Below are 5,308 nucleotides of genomic sequence, written 5' to 3'. Positions count from 1 at the left end.
AAATAATAACTTTATTATTGCCTCTAGGGCATATTTCCTTCAACATTTGTACTCACGTTTGCTTAATTTATATTTTTGCAGAGAGAATTCAGTCTCACTAGTAGTTCCGCGTGGACTTCGACGTTTAGCTTGTTACCTCAGCTACGATCTTGTGCCCTCGGCAGGATCTGGTAGATAGTCAGGCTTCTCAGCCTTTTTCATTTGTAGATGTCTGTACTCAGACATGATAAGCTTCCGTATGTGCTTTGACTTGTATGCTCTGAATGTTGGGTCATGAGACCCATGTTTGTAATATCTCGCTCCTCGGAGCCTAATGAATAAATACTTGAGTCGTAGAGTTATGTTACGATGCCATGTTGTATTTACACATATCGAGCATATTGTGTGTATGATTGAAATGCTTGGTATGTGTGGGATCCGACAACCTAGTTGTTTATCCTTGGTAGCCTCTCTTATGGGGAAATGTAGTATTTTGCTTCCATGAGCCATAGTAGTCCGCTACAGCCCGGTTCACCGGAGTCCTGCTAGCCCAGCACTACTGCTCCGGAACACTTGACTGGCCGGCATGTGATTCACTTCGTTCCTGTGTCTGTCCCTTCGGAGAAATGTCACGCGGTGACATCCAGAGTCCTGCCTAGCCTGCTACAGCCCGGTTCACCGGAGACCTGTTAGCCCAGTGCTACAGCTCGGATTCGAACGCTGCTGACCGACATGCTCGATGTTGATTCATGTATGCCTGTCCCCGTAAGTTAGTGCCACTTTGGGTTCACGACTAGTCATGTCGGCCCGGGGTCTCTGTCATATGGATGGTAGCGACACTATCATATATGTGAGCCAAAAGGCGCAAACAGTCCCGGGCCATGGTAAGGCGACACCCATGGGAATACCATGCGTGAGACCGCAAAGTGATATGAGGTGTTACCGGCTAGATCGATGTGACTTGGAATCGGGGTCCTGACAATCACCATCGTCACCTAGCACCAGATTGCAACACGCCTTCGGATTGCATATCGTACAAAAATCGGACAAGTGATGTGTACATGAAATAGTTTCAAAGAAAAACTAGAGACCCGTACCACAATTATCATCTGATTTTTGTATGATGTTGAAGATCGAACCATCGACACCTAGCGCCCGATTGCAACTGCCGTTGGATTGCATGTTGTTCCAAAATCGGAGAACTACTTAAAACATGGTTGTCTGGTTTCCATGCATTTCACTCCCAAGCTCACAGTGACAGCCTCCAGTATGGGTAAGGACGTAAGGTCATGCCGCTTTGCTGTACTTGCAGATTGTGATGTTTTTTTAGAGGAAAAGGGAACCAACCCCGTCCCGAAAATGAAACCTAATAGTATTACAACATGGTCAAACTCTAAAAGAGGTGAGCGAGGATTCCACTCAACACTTACCCCTAAGAACTACTCTTACAACAAAACCAGTAGAAACACTTCAACACGGACACTCAAATCATCCACAACCATCGGGGCCGAGCGGTGCGGGCGCACTTTGCCATCCAACACGGTACCTCATCGGACCAAGGACCGCCCTGGTTGTCCGAAATGCCGCAAACCGGAAGCAAACAAGGGTGCCTTTGCGGGAGTCCGAACATCCGCTACATAGGACTCCGACACCCCTGGCAGCAAAACGAGGCGGAGCCCGTGTATTTGGAGCGGACACATTGTTTCCGCATAATCCCCCCTTTCTCCACCCTCTCTGCTCCAATCACTGCCACTCTGCAACACAATTCCCGTGTTTTTCGCTTCCACTGCCGCATGGACCTACTCGACGAGCTGCCGGACTGGCGGAAGTGGAGGATCCACATAAAGCAGAGGCATGGAGGATCAAATCGACAGCACAACAAGGTTGTCGCCTAAAAACCAAGGCAAAGGATCAAGAGGCCAGCAATAAGGGTGGCGGGGTGGCGGCCGGGACTGGGAACGGGGTGTAGGGGGCATGTGGTGCGGGGATGCGGGGTGCCGCGGCCGCGGCCGGCCATGCACACGTCCTGACCGGAATAATATCAGCCGCCCTACTTCTACGTCACCAAGCAGCTTGGCCGACAGCAGCGGGCCCCGGCCTCCGCCGCTGGGTACATTTTTTGAATCAACCAACATTTTTTGGAATTCATGAACTTTGTTTGATGAACATTTTTGTTAAATGCAGGATTTTATTTCAAATTCATGGACATTTTTTTAATCATCGGACATTTATTGAATCGATGATATTTTTTGTAATTCACAAACTTTTTAAGATATTTTTTTAACATTTTTAAAATTCTTAAAAAATAATACGTAAACATTTTTCAAAATCATGAACCTTTTTTTATTTCCCGAACATTTGTTTTTAAAATCATGAACTTTTCTTTGAATCGGCAAACATTTTATGTTTTTTAGCATTTCTTCCAGTATTTGCGTTTTTTAAATTTGGACCGTTTTCCAAACCCCGTATTATTTTAAAGAATAAAAAACAACAAAAGGAGGAAAAAGAAAAAGAAAAAATAAATATAAAAACAGGGTGCGTCCCGCCGCGCACATAGGGCGGCCCAGAAGGGTGGGCGTTGGAGGTCCCATCGAGCCAATCGAAGCAGGCCCATCTCGGAGTTGCTTAGGGTTTGGTCTCTCCCACTGCGCTGTGCCCCTTCCTGTCTCTCTCCGCGGCGGAGTCCTGTCGATTTCGAGCGCTTCGCGGGGGTTCCCCCAAAAGCGAGCGAGGGAGAGAGAGTACATCGTCGTCTCACAATGGAATTAGCCGAGCTCATCATCGCCATGAAGAAGCGTCGCCAGCAAATCCAGGCCGACAGTAAGCCGGCAAATCCCACACCAGGTACACTACTCTATCGCAGTTTCATTATGGAATCTAAAATACGGGATATAATAAGAGAGCTCTTTCTTTTGTTATCTTATCCCACACGATGTTAGATCTGAATTTTTAGTCGATTTTACTACAATCTTATTTGTCGGAGAGCAAGTTTGTTCCTCCGTCTGTCAGGGAGTGTTTTTTGTTAATCGGGCTAACCCTTTTACTCACATGACTGGAATACACTTTCCATATATTTTTGGTGATATCTGTCAGGAAGTGTTCAAAGCAATATCAGGAACACAAGTACACAACTGCGCGTGACCGCAATCGGCACCAGCGACATAATGCTGAAACCTGATAGCACCAAAACTAGACCTAATTAAGAGCAAGCAAAAGCAGCAAACGTTTACAGAAGATTCAGTCCTACCGCAGAGGGCACTCCCAGAGATAACAAAATATTACAGCCGTAGAGCTAGTAGAGCTTAGAATCATCAGATTGCTGCACGGTAGTCTTCAGCTCAGCCGAATCACCAGCTTTCTGGAGAGTGTTTCAGTGGGCTAGTCCTCCAACCCAGCGACTTTTGAACCCCAGATTGCATTTTTTTAACTCATTCGATGATAAAGTATTGATTTTCTATTCTTGTTTTGTCATGAGATAGCAATATATATACCCTCGAACAACGGCGGCAGTATTGATTTTCTATTGCGACGGCAGTTGTTTGGTTGCCGCAGTACGTCGGCGGTACTGATTTTGAAGAATGGGTGGGTGCTCGGACTTGATCTAGTAGCTATTTCACCAAACTAACATGCAAACCTTTCTTGCTTTTTTTCTCTTTGATGATGATTTGATCGACCAACAACAACAAGCACGTCTAGTAACCCAACCAACCCGAGCCGGGAAAGAAGAAAGGTTGCATGCATGATAAGATAACCGACGACATGGATATATCCATGCCGTGAATTCAGTGCTTGCCATTTCTCACCGCTAGCTGTACTAACTTGGGCTTAATTAGGGTCAGCTCCTACTCACGCATGCATGCATGTTAGACAAGAAGATCAAAATCATATCTTTGGCTGTGGGATTTCAAAAGACCATTTGGTGCTTTGCATTGTAAGATGTGTGTTTTTATTAAAGAACTACATGCTGTTTCCCGCCCATTGAGCCGTACCTACCTATCTGTGCATTGTTAAATATGTGTTTTGGTTCGTTTCCAGTTGCTCTTCTCCACTGACGTTGTTTCCTCACGCAGGCCGGTGTAAAAGAGGTTTCCTTGTGTGGTGGTCGGGGTGGACGGAGGTTTCCTCCTGGTCAACTCGGGCGTCCTCCTGCACCAAATCGAACAGAAGAATAAGAAAAATGTTGAATAACTAAGCATACATGTATATAGAAGCAACAGAAGCTCTCTCCCTCAACATGTGTTGTATATAGGTCACATCATTCAATGGATCGTCGTTGTGCAAAGACAAAATATGATATGTTGTGGATCCATTGCTTGAGGAATTTGACTATTAAGCAGAGGCCAGAGTTTTTCCTCAATCAAATCGATGTACTGGTACTAGCACTAAAGGATGAATTTGACAGCAAGGAAATCAAAACAAGGATGAGGGTTTGCTGCTGCACCCAATTAATAATCTAGCATGCCCAGCAGAAGGAATCAACAAGGGAATACCTCGAATCGAAAGAAAGAAAAAAAACAGGTTCAGGTTCAGCTAAGTGTCCATGAGTGAGTGGCAAACCTTCCACTCCTCCAGGGCAGGGGAATGATGAGTTGTCCTGCGGCACAACACAGCAGAGAGGGAGCATCAGCAACAAGGAGAATAGATTTAATTACACTGCAATAATTTGATATCTAAACCAATAGCCTTGAGTGCTGATTGTGTCATTTGCGTACATGAAAGAAAGATGATTACAGGTGGTTCAGTTTGAGCGATTTTCAAGAGACAAGCAAGGCCATAGCTTGATTGGGCTGCACCAAATCAAATCGAGGGCCCTGGGCTTGGGCAGCACCAAATCAAAATCAAATTGATTGGCCTGGAGCTGGTGCTGCGTGCTCCTCCTCTACCTAGGGAGCAAGAGCAGGGGGTCAGAGAAGAGAGGAGAGAGAGCAGACGAGAGCAGAGAAGGGAGGGGAGGGATGATGCGTACCTTGGCCAACTCCATGGCTGCAGCGGCGTGGTTGAGGAGGAGCTCCCGACGCGTGCTCGTGGAAGCGGACGTTCGCCGTTGCCCAGCTCGACCGCGGCGCGCGCGAGGGAGTCTGGAGGCAGGAGGGCCTCCCGGTGGCCCTTCTTCTCCTCCTCCTTGGTCAGGTCAGGTCCCGCGCCGGCCGGCTCTTGTCCGCTCCGACCACAAACCCTAACCTTTCTCAGCAGAGGAGGAGGAGGGGGAACGCCATGGCGGCCGCCTGGACTGGTGGATCTGGCGCCTAGGTAGGCGGGGGAGAGGAGGAGAGGGTGGGTGGTCGGCGGTGGGTGGGGGCGGCGGCGGCGGCGGCCATGTCGCGGCGGG

The 5,308-nt window shown here is 47.6% G+C and overlaps 1 long non-coding RNA gene across 3 annotated transcripts; it reads right to left on the bottom strand.

Annotated features, from left to right (window-relative positions):
* Window positions 1-3,751: 3,751 nt before the first annotated feature.
* On the bottom strand, window positions 3,752-5,269 carry LOC119319342. Of its 3 annotated transcripts, XR_005154443.1 has the most exons (4): window positions 4,946-5,269; window positions 4,692-4,862; window positions 4,470-4,573; window positions 3,752-4,125 (listed from the first exon to the last, which is right to left on the bottom strand). It is a non-coding gene; the product is annotated as an uncharacterized LOC119319342 (long non-coding RNA). The 3 variants fall into 3 exon arrangements; XR_005154441.1 differs by having other exon boundaries at window positions 3,752-4,573; XR_005154444.1 differs by having other exon boundaries at window positions 3,752-4,573; window positions 4,711-4,862.
* Window positions 5,270-5,308: the final 39 nt, after the last annotated feature.

This window comes from Triticum dicoccoides, chromosome 1B (assembly GCF_002162155.2).
Source record: "Triticum dicoccoides isolate Atlit2015 ecotype Zavitan chromosome 1B, WEW_v2.0, whole genome shotgun sequence".
Taxonomy (NCBI): Eukaryota; Viridiplantae; Streptophyta; class Magnoliopsida; order Poales; family Poaceae; genus Triticum; species Triticum dicoccoides.
Note: the sequence above shows the minus strand (reverse complement) of the source record. Positions and strands in the feature narration are given on the sequence as shown.